Source organism: Pollicipes pollicipes, unplaced genomic scaffold, assembly GCF_011947565.3.
Source record: "Pollicipes pollicipes isolate AB1234 unplaced genomic scaffold, Ppol_2.1 Scaffold_1600;HRSCAF=1878_pilon_pilon_pilon, whole genome shotgun sequence".
In the NCBI taxonomy this organism is placed as follows: domain Eukaryota; kingdom Metazoa; phylum Arthropoda; class Thecostraca; order Pollicipedomorpha; family Pollicipedidae; genus Pollicipes; species Pollicipes pollicipes.
Window position 1 is genome coordinate 8,460,590 of NW_023595962.1, and position 13,642 is coordinate 8,474,231.

The window sequence follows — 13,642 nt, forward strand, 5'->3', positions numbered from 1 at the left end:
CTGTGTTGGTGTAGATGTCCGTTTATTTGTGGCGTACCGTTAGTCATGGGTTAAAATATACAAAAAGCGATAGGTAATGGGGTGCCAGGTGGGTGTGTTGTTGCTTTTATGCTCCGGAGAAGTACTCAGTTTTCCATTGCGTAAGCATTGGACGCTTTTCGTATAAACGATCGGTGCTTTCCGTGTCAGCGATGGACGTTTTCCGCATCACTGATTTGGGCAGCGACAGTTTAACGGCATCTGTATTTTCCGCCTGTGCCGCAGGAAACGGCGAAACATGTATTCGCGATGCTTGCCAGTTACAAAAGAAAAATTCTGCGGATTTGAAATCTTTTCAGCCACGAAGTGACCGGATATAGCAGCAGTAAATAACCAAAACATCTAGCCTCCGGGTGTCGGGCCACGACAGCGCAGCGGAGACGGATGACCCGGTACATTCCCTCTCTGCTTCGCAGGGAATGATGCAGTATATCGCACCAAGCGAAAGACACGAGCGTGGTGTGGTGAGAGTTTTGTTTTAGCTGTGTTTGCGTAGAAGGCTGCAAATTCGCTATGGCTTAAGTCGCAAGCGGAACAAGATTAAACAACTGTCTTACCCGAATTACAAAAAAAATCATAACGTGGGTTTGTTCAGGTCTCCCGAGATACCCATTTGAACAAAGAGGCAAGTTACGCTCCTCTAAAATCACTTTGTCAGTCCTTCATCACACATGTTTACTCTTTGCAGTCATCGTACGGGTTGACATAGCGACCGGAAATAACCAACGTGAAAGTTCCTTTCCTTGCTCCCAATAGTCTACATCAGTTCTTCAAGGCCACAGTTTATACGATGACGCCCCATCGAGACATTTCAACCTGCTGGTTCATCTCTTAGGCTCTAACTTTTTGGCGCCCGTCTATCGTAGGAGAGGTGTCCCTTCGATCGCGGACTTCAGGGCAGATTATGCTAACTTTTAATGACATTGGAATACGCTTTAGTCACATTGGGCTACTTCGTGATTCATATATTGCACGTTGAATACCATCGAGAATGCAAAAAACAAGCTAAGACCAGTTTAGTTTGGAAGTCAAACCCAATCCTCTGCGAGCAACGCGGATTTGTTTCTTGCGACGGCGAAAACAAAGTGTCGGATTACAGCGACGAACGCTGCCCGAACTGCTCTCGCTGCTCCAGCTGCTCCAGCTGCTCTAGCTGGGACGGCGTGCTGCGCAGGATCACCTCCCTGGTCACACTACTCCTGACCGGCGCCACGTGACCGAACGGACCTGACCTCTGACGCTCTGACGCGTTGGGTCAGGGCCCTGTGGGCCACTCTGCTCCCGACCTGCATGATGCGGCGTGTGGGGACCCGGCGGAGTCTGACGTGGGCCGAGAGCTGGCGGGCCAGGCCTCCGGACAGGTGGCGGCGACATCCATCATCTGCCGCCAGCCGTGACCGAGCTCATGCATACATCCATACGGGGCAGCAAAGTGGCTGTGGGTCTGACGCCCTTCCCACCTCTCTCTCTCTCTCTCTCTCTCTCTCTCTCTCTCTCCTCTCTCTCTCTCTCTATCTCCTCTCTCTCTCTCTCTCTCTCTCTCTCTCTCTCTCTCTCCTCTCTCTCTCTCTCTCTCTCTCTCTCTCTCTCTCTTCTCTCTCTCTCTCTCTCTCTCTCTCTCTCCCGCCCGCTCCGCTCCCGCTCCCGCTCCCGCTCCCGCTCCCGCTCCCGCTCCCGCTCCCGCTCCCGCTCCCGCTCCCGCTCCCGCTCCCGCTCCGCGCCCGCTCCCGCTCCCGCTCCCGCTCCCGCTCCGCTCCCGCTCCCGCTCCCGCTCCCGCTCCCGCTCCCGCTCCCGCTCCCGCTCCCGCTCCCGCTCCCGCTCCCGCTCCCGCTCCGCTCCGCTCCCGCTGCTCCCGCTCCCGCTCCCGCTCCGCTCCCGCTCCCGTCCCGCTCCCGCTCCCGCTCCCGCTCTCTCTCTCTCTCTCTCTCTCCGTCTCCGTCTCCGTCTCCGTCTCCGTCTCCGTCTCCGTCTCCGTCTCCGTCTCCGTCTCCGTCTCCGTCTCCGTCTCCGTCTCCGTCTCCGTCTCCGTCTCCGTCTCCGTCTCCGTCTCCGTCTCCGTCTCCGTTTCCGTCTCCTTCCCCCTTACTCCCTCCCTATGTCCCTCCCTCCTCCTTCCAGTTCCTTTCTCCCGGCGTAGCTCTTTCGCCGCCTCCCCTCTCCTCTCACTCTCGCTCGCGCTCATTTTCTTTCCCGCTCACTCCGCTCTTTTCCTTTCCTCTTCCACTCTCTTCCTCCCTCGGCGACAGCGGCAGAAATGGGAATGATGATGATGGAAAAAGGGGGAGGGGAGGGGAAGGGTGAGCAGGAACGATTCATATTGATTAGGCGTGTTTGCCATTCAGAGTTATTAGGCCTGCACGGCGTGACTCAACACGTTCCAGATCACAATTGTGCCCTGAGGCTAAGACTAGCAAGGCTGGCTGAGGTCCTGTTCTCCTGTCATGCCGCCACTGTCCGTGACACATCTGGCACGGGTGGTGGGCGTGCGCACATACCTATTCTGAGGACATTCAGGCTGTTGCAACCTTTGCTCCACTTCTCTTGCGAAGAATGAATGAACGAAGAATGCGAAGTGAATGGAGAATGAGTTCTTGCCTTCTCCGTTTGTAATAAAGATTCGCTCCAGGGCCGGCAGCGGAACTCACTGGACCAGCGTCTGTGCTCTCAGGCCCGGCTACGTCTGGTTACGTCCGGCTACGCCCGGTTACGTCTGGTTACGTCCGGTTACGCCCGGTTACGCCCGGTTCGGCTGCTCCGGCCAGTGGCGCCGACCGCCCGCTCGGCACTGGCCGGTTCCTGGAGTTACCGTCACAATGTCCGGTCACTCTCAGTTCGTCACTTAACAGCGACCTGCGGATGACCGGATAATGACCGGGAGATCGACCGTCTGTTTGACCGTTTGACCGTCGCCGTTTGACCGCCTGGGAAGACCGCTCGGCGCAGCTGCTTCAGTTCGTGTCCTGGCATGCGTTTCTCGGTCGACTCTCACCGGTGACAGATGGGCCTGAGGTTAGAGGGTGCGATTGGCTGATCTACATCTACATTTTTAGATCTACATCTACATCAGATCTACATCAGATCTACATCTACATTTTTAGTGCCGCCATGACCGCATGCATGACGATGAACGTTAGAAAGCTGCGAGGGAGAGCAGAGGGAGAACGCATAAGACGAAACGAAGCCACCGGAGGAGGGGAAAGGGGACAGTGGACGGGTTTTCCCGATAGTGCTGACATTTAGCTCTACGTCATGGAAAAATGAACATTATGCATCTTCCATCGCCCAGTCATCAGCGCCAATGCGTAACCGGAGGTCAACTGAGGTCAACCAGGGTCGGCCTGTCTGAGCTCCTCATGAATTGTCATTTGGCTGAGCTCTTTTGGAAGACGGGGGGGGGGGGGGCGAACAACAGACGGATGGGGACACGTGAATGAGGAAGGCGGCGTCAGCACGACCGGGCGATCCACAGACAAGACGGGGCATATGGTGAGAGGACGGATGACATATGGTGAGAGGACGGATGACATACGGCGGGAGGAAATGTGGACATACGGCGCGATGTATAACCATGGTATAACCAGTATAACCATGGGCAAGCTCACTGTGACAGGCAGGGCGAGAGATATTGTGAATAGTGCTGTGACAGATGACGAGGAAGACAGCTTAGCGAACGACACAAAGAAACAGGCTGATGGTCAGGATGCCGAAGAGCAAATGTTCTAGCCTAATTCCTCGAGAAAAAAATCCCGGTACCTAGTCGCGTTAGGAATGCAAGAAACAGATATGGCAGCAACGTAACTGCACCTCACCAGACAGGCAGAACAATACTTCACATGCAAATGCGCAGCAAAGTCGGGAAACACGTTCACGCCGTGTGTTTTTTTTTAGAAACAGTTTGCAAATACAGATGTTGTGACCATGCATAAAAGCACGATGTCGCCGAGACAGCTCAGGAGTCAAGCATTCAATGCAGCTGTCTAGTACACTGCATCCGCTTGCATTATATCTGATCAAACAAACCTGTTCGGACGCCTGCCTTCGGCTATGACCGTTTGCACTGACAGGCGTTTAAGGAGCGCCCTCTGGGTGGGGAGTGAGCGCCCTCTATTCGCCGATTGGTTGAAGGGTTTTCGATTGACAAATTACACCTGCAAAACGGTTCAAGGCTCAACAAGGATGTGTGTGCAGAGAAAGTGGACAAACTCGCCAGGTCTTCGGATGATAAACAGATAAATTTGTTTGTGATTTCACTGGACCGATGTGCGAACAGACGTTGCTCGTTATGTTACATCGTTATGGATGTGTTGATTGATGAATGGTGGCCTTATACGACTTCGCCGATGATTCTCAACCGGTGACGCAGGCCAGTGAGATAAATGTGTCTTTGTATGCGCACTGCAGTCGGCTACTTATGTCTGCGGGTGTTCGTTATTGAGTTTGTGTACAGAAAAAAGCAAACAAATGTGAAATCCCAAAGTCCTTGTCGATCTGGTTTTCGATGATGCTACTAATCGCCGGGTCTTCATAAATAGCATCAAATGACAACAGCGTTGTCATTCGTCAGGTCTAAGGCGCTCATCAAACATGCCATACTGGAGAACGACTTCATGAAGAACCTGCAGAATGACCAGATCCAGGAGATCGTCGAGTGCATGTACCCGGTGGAATACAAGCGTACCTCGCTCATCATCAAGGAGGGCGACATCGGCAGTGTCCTGTTCGTACTCGAAGGTAAGCGGGAGACGAGGTCGGCAAGGCAGTGGTAAGAGATGGTGATAATGTCGACGGCTGCTGGTGATGCTGATGCTGACGCCGATCCTTGCGACGACGATGATGGATGAGGTGGTGCTACCAGCTGCTGTTGGCGAAAACGTCTGATGGTAGCTATAGATCCAATCACGCATCGTCGTAGTCCTAAAGATCATCGCACGTCCTGAAAGGTAGGCTGATGTGAAAAGTCCGGTTGCCGGTGTCATTCAAGCGTTGTGACGCTGGGGTGACCGCGTCTTCGACGTAACAGGTACGTGAGGGACGCGCCCCGGGAGGCGAGTAATGACGGCGTTGTTGGAGACGTTGGAGGTAAGCTGGCGGCGTCTGACGCGTCCGCGCCGCCGACATGACCTGACGTCACAACCTTCTCGCTGCCTACGGTCCGGGTCACAGTACGCCCGCGCGTACACCACTCGGCTGTAGGCTGCGGGACTTTCTGAGAAGCCGTCAGCCGGGAAAAGTCTGCAAGCCACGGAAGTTTGTCCTCGTTCGTCGATCGCCAACGCCCGCTGAATCACCGACGAACAAGTATTCAACGACCAGCAGCGAAAGCACGCCGGATCTGTGACTGGTGACCGTCCAACGGCCTTCCACCATTCGGCGTCGTCCGCCTTCCAGCTGCTACGACATCAGTGGACAACGACGGCATACCGGGACGGATATAGAGCTTTCTGTGCGCCACCGCAGGGATACGCGCTCCGATGGATCCTCCCGCGGCGGAATATTCGCGGCGACGCTCCAATGAACCCTCCCTCACCCGAATATTCGTGGCGACGCTCCGGTGGACCCTCCCTCAACGGAATATTCGCGGCGGCGCTCTGGTGGACGCTCCCTCAGCGGAATATTCGCGGTGACGCTCCGCTGGACCCTCCCTCAGCGGAATATTCGCGGCGGCGCTCTGGTGGACCCACCCTCAGCGGAGTATTCTTGGCGACGCTCCGATGGACCCTCTCTCAGCGGAATATTCGCGGCGACGCTCCGGTGGACCCTCCCTCAGCCGAATATTCGCGGCGACGCTCCGCTACAAACTTGGCGAAGTAGGCGTCGGACCCGACGTCTTGCCACCTGGTTCTTCTGCGGCAGCTCCTGGTGTGCGTAAAATATCAGAAACTTCTGCTGAGTTTTTGTTTCTTGGGAAGGCGATGGTGTTTTATCGCCGGGGAACGCAGCGTGGATACCGCGCCCACGATCAAACATATTCCTGGATCCCAAGGGTGGATCCAGGATCTCGAACAGTTCTATGGTTACATGATCAGTACAATTGACGTAAGCTTGATGTCCACATGTGTGGAAGTTATGGATCACCCCGCTCTCCCTGAGCCAACTTTCAATCGGTGCGCAGTGTGTTTGGATGCCGATGTTTGGTTCGTGGCCGTGAAGATGGGATGGGATGAGATCGATGTAAGGTAAACACTTGCGGAAATCACATCTGACGAGCGTGTGGCGTATACGGCACATGCCGTCGTCTTGCGGAAAGCGGCAATTCTATTGGTACACTTGTGATACGCGCTGAAAGCAAATGCATGGTCACAGCTTTCTGTGATCGCAAGTCGCAAGAGGAACCCCAGCTGCTGAACGAAACGCGGCGAACCAATGGGGGCTGCGCTGCTGTCGCGTTCCTCCTCGGCGTCTGCTCTCAAGGGAGCGGCTGGTGAAGTCCACTTACCTGCTTACTGCTTGGCATCGGGGGGCCTCCGCGCGCTCGTTTTTGGCCGTGATTTAATGTCGACCGCAGGCGGTGGTCCCACGTTCGCATACGCACGTGGTGAGTTGCATTGGATATTTATGGCTCCCATGCCATTGCAGAGTTATTGGGATACCGGCCGTAAATCGGAGATTAAGACGCTGGGCGTGGACAGCCGCAGGCTCCAGGCTTCTGAAGCGGTGGTCGACTGCTCGCGTCGGCTTCACGGACTGGGATTGGGTCTTCCCGGCCTGAAACGTGCGCTCCCCATCGGCGCAGACACTGCCAGCTCCAGAACGTGCCCGCGGAGTGGGCCGCACGGGGAGTGGGTGGACAGGTCGTGGAGAGGGCGGGCCGGCCGGCCGCGCGGACCGTCGCAGGGCGCCGGGGCGGCGCGCTTCGCCACTCGCGGAAGCGGCGCACGCTCGCAGCGAATCACGCGCCTGGCATGGGCGGCGTACGCTCTCTGATCGGACTGCGGGATCCTGGGCTGGCGTTCGCTTGTCATGCGGTGACCTTTGAGCGGGCGCTGCGGTGGCTTGCGGCTTGCTGAACAGCCAGTCGAGGTGGTCCGAGTGGACAGGAACGCATTTAAGTGGCACGGGGGCGAGGGGGGGTGCAGATGCAGATAACTGAAAGCCAAACTCCCCGCGATTTGCATGCAACCGCGATTTTCGGCGTAAGCTCGGTTTCATGTCTTCACTTTGGGCCATTCGCCTGGGATTGCATCGCGCTGCGAACCAAGCCGCAGGCGCACCTGCCAGCCCGTGAACCTCGGCCACGGATCGTCGCGGCGAGAACGTGGGCGGAGCCGAGCTTGGTCGCAGTGAAATGTCTCTGCTCGCGGTGGGTTCACAGCCCGTCGGATGGAGCACGTGTGTTGTGGCTCTCGAGGTGACTGCTCTCATGACTGTTGCGCTTTTAAAGAGGTTGCTACACTCCAGGGTCAGGCGCAGCCAGGACCGGGGCGGAACGGTCAGGCCTCCGGTTAACTGACGCGATATTTGAACTGTGTTTCTGTTTAGTGTGGGCAAATAAGTGAGGTGGAATGAATCCTTTCAAACTTTGCTGGCGGGTACGGGAGCGTGTCTTTACCTCCTCATCCCGTTCTTGGTGACACTCTGCTTCGACCCGCTCAGTTACACGGGAGCCCAATCGGGTGCTCCAGTCCCATGACAAAGTTAATGAGGCGTTTGTATGCCCGCGGAGTTCCAATGACGGGCATTCGAGACGAGGACCCTCGCGGTGCTGGCTGGCGTTGGGCTTGAGTCACCGCGGTGCGCCGCTGGCACACCCGCTTCACACAAGCACCTGCACGCAGGGGCCATCACTCGCGAGACGTTGCCTGTTAATCCCCATTAGAGCATTTATTCTGCTCTCATGAAAGGGTTTCTGGAAGGAGGCGATTTGTATCCGCCGATTTATGCCTCGGTCCTGTCTGGGCCAGTTGCAGGTGTGTTGACCCGGCCACGTGGCATAACTTGCCGCGCTGACGTGCAAATCTGCTGTTTGCAACACAAATCACCGTCGTCTTGGCCCCGAGGTCGCGGGCCCCTCAGCCCGGCTTACAAATCTGCCTGTCTTCCACCAAAGTGTGCCTGCCAGCTCCCTGCCCGCCGGCGGCTATGTTTATTTACGTTGTCCGTCGGTGTCGACGTTTTCCCTGCTTTTCGTCGACGTCCGTCGACGCGCTGGGCACGTCCAAGGCGACGAGGGACCGACCGCCTAATTGCTTTGATTTTGTTTCGCCGGCGCGGTAGGAAATCCCCGCCTCGGAGGTGCCTGGCAGGTGGTCGCCGCGGGGCATCAACCTGCCGGTTTTCGCCAGGCACCTTCGTCCCGCAGATTCCGCCTCCGTGTATTTTTACTCTTGGCAGCGCCGGCGACCTAAACTGGCGTGACGCTGGTAAATTTCTTTCTTACTGCGTTGTGCTCTTGGGGAATGTTTTAAATGTGGCCGCGCCAGCTGATGTTGCGGCCTACTTCTCCTGGAAATGAAGGCTGCGATTGAGAGCGATAATAGAAAGTTTCGTTTGCTAGAACTGGGGACGGGGTGTCTGGTGAAACGGTGGCGCCACTCTCCAGAGCGCTGCTGTTTTCTTTTCACTCGTCTGGCTCTGTTCTGAGGTGTGTTGCTGTGTTCCCACTCTAAATCTCACCTTCATTTCGGCGTTAGTTCTTATTGTTTTTGAGCAGTAGCTTGACAGATGTTCTAATTTTTTTAGCATGCATTTCATACCGCCGATTCACACCAGCCTCGGAACAGAGTATGCATTCGATATCGCTGATTTACACCAGCCTCGGAACATAATATGCATCCGATATCGCTGATTTACACCAGCCTCGGAACAGAGTATGCATTCGATACCGCCAATTCACACCAGCCTCGGAACAGAGTATGCATTCGATATCGCTGATTTACACCAGCCTCGGAACATAATATGCATTCGATATCGCTGATTTACACCAGCCTCGGAACAGAGTATGCATTCGATACCGCCAATTCACACCAGCCTCGGAACAGAGTATGCATTCGATATCGCTGATTTGCACCAGCCTCGAAACAGAGTATGCATTCAATATCGCCGATTCACACCAGCTCCGAAACAGCACCTCAACCCGGGGAAGCATGTCCACTCTGGACCTCGTCATTTTTCACCAGATATGACGAACCTAGGACACTCAACCAGAGCTGAGCGATCACGCAAGCTGAGCCGCACCGCTTGGCGGGCCGTCGAGTTGGTAGTCTTCACTTGTGTTGGATGGCAAAGCGAGTAGGAGACTCGTAGTGCAAGGTGCAGCATAAATGTCGCCAGAGATTGCCGGCTTGTTGCTCGATCCGTCGAGCACATGATGAGTGCGGTCGCGGGTAGTCTGTAGTCTCAAAATTAGTTGGGGGAGGGTGCCGGAGGGGGAAAATTATGGAACCTCCAATTTGAGGGATTGCAGCTCCCCCCCCCCCCCTCCCTCGTTCGAATTGAAGAGGAAACTAAATCCCGTGGCCAGGATTTATAGCTTGCCTGGTTATGATGATCTGTACAGCTGGGACGTTTTCGCGATGATTTTTCTTTTACAAACAACCGCTGCTGGGAAATTTCGTGATATTTATGGGCCACTAATTTGATGGCTTATTTCCCATCAGAATCGTCACAGCGGAGATCATCTCATACCTTATTAACGTCCATCCAGCCGCCGTCACTCCTCGTTAAAATCGCGCTGCTTTCTGTCGGTTAATGAAGTGCCCACTTCATAGCCACCATCGCAAATCAGAAACGTCGCAAGCAACAGCTCGACTTGAATGGGTTGCAGTCTTCACGCTGTGATTATGGCGCTTACCACGGTAATTACCGTCCACCAATGCGGGCCGGTTGCGATACCTTGCCACGCGATTCGTGGGTGACTCCTGGACCTCGTCTGCGGCGCCCAAATGGAAGATCCTAGGTGGCGGTCGTACAGGTGAGGAGCTTGTTGGGGCAGCCTGATATGTCGCAGCGCTGCCAGCGGCGGCGGCCGCTTCTCTAACGCTCGTTACGACGAACTCCGCCACAGGCCGGGTTCGAATCCCGGTAGCGCCATGGCCCCTGTGCTCGTATGGCCGCCGTTATTGCTGGCACTACATAAAAGAACGTGACGACGTGCGTCGTGTTCCCTTTTAAATATAAAAAGGCGAAAAATGGGGGATGGGGGGTGGGGCCAGGTCCAGAGTTTCGGGTGGAGTTGAGTGGGACAAGTCCCGAAATTTGGACGGGACAAACCCTCCAGCTTTAGCGAAATTTAATAGCTTGTCCATTGCGTAGCACGGGACAAACCTCCTTCAAAGTCTTTTCCCTCCAACACACGCGTGGGGCACCTTCACCTTACAAATGCCGCCCCTCCAGCACTTGCCATCATAAGAAGCTCACTGCAGCCGCCTTGCCTCGCACACATCGCTCAACACTCCGCCAGCGGCCATGACCCAGGGCCCAGGGCGTGGCCGCCCGTCCGCCAGCCGCGAACGGGCCGCGTCCGTACGCTCTCGCGTCGCCCTGCACCGCATCCTAGCACGCTGATTGGCTTCGGTTCTGCCCACCTGTTCTGACAGCGCTGACGCTGCGTGCGGTCCGGCTGTCAGCGGCGCGCGCGTGACGTGCGGGGCGCGCGACCACGAGCACAGCCAGCGGAGAGGCTAGGGGAGAAGCGGTCAGAAGGCACGGGCTGACGTGCCCTCAGTCTCGTTGTTGATTGAGATGGTGATGCCCCGAAGAGGCTATGCGCGCCAGTCCACAACATTGTTATTGTTATTGTTATTTGTGTTATCGGTTATTGTTATTGACGGTTATTGTTATTGTGTTATCGTCCTCGGATGTTTTGCCAGGTGTTCATCTTCCCTCCCTCGCCGTCACGACCTCCCTGTCTGCGCACCCTGGCTCCGCGCCTGCGGAAGTCCGTTCTGTGGATGCCGTGGTGCACCCGACCGCCAAACGCGGCGATGCACTGATACGCGGCGAATGCTGTGAGCTCGTCGGGGCGGGCCCTGGCCCAGCTCCAGCGGGTGCTGGGCCAGGGCCCAGCACCCAATGCCCGACCTGGGACCGGTCGGGCACTGCCCGAGTTTTCGGCAGTGCTTGGCCAAGTTTCGCGTAATGGCTTGTCGTTTCGTTTCGCCTTGTTGGTGTGGTCGGCGTATTGGGGTGTCTGTCTGTCATTGGGGCTTTACGACGCACTCAGCTGCTGAGGCTATATGGCGTCGCCTGCCTGGCACCCTAGCAGGAAAGGCGGGCACCGCGGGGAATCGAACCCCGTACCTCTGGTTTCCCAGAGTGTTTAACGCAGACGCGTTAACCACTACACTACCGGCACCCCTACTCGCGTATAAGGGTGGACGTACTCAGTGAGCGACAAGTCGGCCCGCAAGTTGGGTTTTTCCGTGCGGCAGGCCGCCTCGTGTGACGGTTGAGGTGGACGGGTCAGATATGATGGGTCAGGTGTGACGGGTTAGATATGACAGTTCAGGTGTGACAGGTCAGGTGTGGCATGTCAGGTGTGACAAATCGGGTGTGACATGCCAGGTGTGGCGGGTCAGATGTGATAGGTCAGTTATGACAGGTCAGGTGCGACATGTCAGGTATGGCAGGTCAGGTGTGACGGGTTAGATATGACGGGTCAGGTGTGGCGGTCAGCTGTGACAGGTCAGGTGTGACAGGTTAGATATGACAGGCTAGGTGTGACGGGCTAGATATGGCAGGTCAGGTGTGACGGGTCAGGTGTGACAAATCGGGTGTGACATGTCAGGTGTGGCGGGTCAGATGTGATAGGTCAGTTATCACAGATCAGGTGTGACATGTCAGGTGTAGGTGTGACAGGTCGGTTGTGACTTGTCAGATATGACATGTCAGATGTGACAGAGTAGGTGTGACATGCCAGATGTGACAGGTCAAGCGTGGCCGGACGGCCTTCATGCTAGTCTTTGTGGCAACATGTTAGTCATGTTTAGTCTTCATGCCAGTCTTTGTGTACAGCCTGCTCATTTAATTGCCCATCGCCGGCTCAGCGCTGGCGGTCGCTCCGGCTCTCCAGTTCCGCCTGTCGCCGCCGCCGGCCGGTGTGGTGACAGATCGCTCGATGTCGCGTCACTTCTCGATCACCGCCGATCGGCTGACCACCGGTGGCCGTGGGCTCGTCTTCCGCCCCGCCCCCCCCCCCCCCCGCCCCCGCCCCGCCCCGCCCCCCGATCCGGGTGTGGCGCCGAGCCCGGTGGCACGTGGTGCTGCGTCGGCCGTGCGTGCGCCAGGGGTGCGCCCAGGTGCTCCTTATGGGGGTGGGTAAAATGGTCGACAGTGCGCCGGCTGCTGGCACCCTGCCGTGTCCACGCGGCGACTGGCGCTGTGCTGGGATAGGGCTTAACGGGCTAATCTTAACGCTAGTGTCACGCGGTCCCGGATCATGGCGTAGTGTCTGAAGTCCTCTGTGTCCGACGGCATTGTGGGCGCTTCTCATCTAAGGTGTTGCTTCCAGCAGGGAAAGTATGCGTTTTTGTCGCAATCATCGTCGCTGGTCAGTCTTGGAAAGTCCAAGTCATTGGAAGGCGACGTCAATTTGAATTGGAATCATGGAAGTGCTAGTCATGTCCATCGCCCAGCTGACAAATCCCCAGCATGGCCCGTGAACCATTATCGCCACCCTTCCCCGGGGTGGTCCTTGGAATCGCCCCTGTCCAGTCGGCGCCCGGAAGAGACGCCAGTGACCACACCCGAGATGGCCCCGCCCTGTCCGCCCCCCTCCCCCTCCCTCCCGCCTCGTCATGTGGCCACAAAGACGTGGATCTTTGGGAACAGGGCGACCTTGGCCGCGACTGCAGAGTCATCTGCCGGCAGTGCTGGAACGCGCGGCGGGGGCGGGCGGGCGCGGCGTGGATGACGAGCGCGGCGGATCGCATTGTTTCGGGCTGGCACGATTGGGTGGGAAAATTTGACTGGAAGGTGTTCCAAGCGATAATCGATATGAAGATGTTGAGGTCACCCGGACGTGCAGCACTTCAACAGGTGCTGGACAGCTGGTACTTTTGATTGCATTGGGGGGGGGGGGGGAGGTAGTGTTCATGCCAACTAAACTCTGCAGGGCATGTTGCAATGAATTTGTACTGCCTCCTGACGAGGTAGTCTAAACCTGAGGCTTGGCGTGTCAAATATGGATGGTAAAACTCGTACCTCGTATGTACTTAGTGCAATCACGGCAGACTTAGCCGAGGGTTCGGGGCAGTCAGCCCCTTTAGGCTCGCCTTTTTCATTTTCCCCACAAACGTCCCCTTAAAAAAACTTGAAAATCAGGTTGATACGTTCTTTCTGAACTCCGCCCCCTCCTTACGAAAACCGTGGCGGGGCAAAACCGTTTCATCGTCCAGAGCTGAAGGCGACTGGGAAGCCCAGCACGACTCTGAGCCCGACACTACTCTTTCCCGTGACGGTAACGTGACAGCCAGCTCTGGAAAGCATTCAGCAATTGTTAACCGCGGACCCGCGCTGCGGTGGTTTGAGGAGTGTTGGTTGGCTGCTAAACAGCAGTGCTGTCTAAAACAATGCGTTGTTAATGGAGATTGAGTGGGCCTTGATCCTAAGCTCATGCTCCATAAGTGGCTTTTTATAAAGTGAAAAAGTAAGTAAAGTTTAGTA

At 56.3% G+C, this 13,642-nt stretch overlaps 1 long non-coding RNA gene across 1 annotated transcript in view; it reads left to right on the forward strand.

The window, feature by feature from the left end:
- Positions 1 to 4,607: 4,607 nt before the first annotated feature.
- LOC119101784 (uncharacterized) overlaps positions 4,608 to 13,642 on the forward strand; it is a 16,065-nt gene continuing 7,030 nt past the window's right edge. The window contains exon 1 of the long non-coding RNA XR_005094618.1: positions 4,608 to 4,771. This is a non-coding gene — a long non-coding RNA (uncharacterized LOC119101784). The remainder of the gene's footprint in view (positions 4,772 to 13,642) is intronic.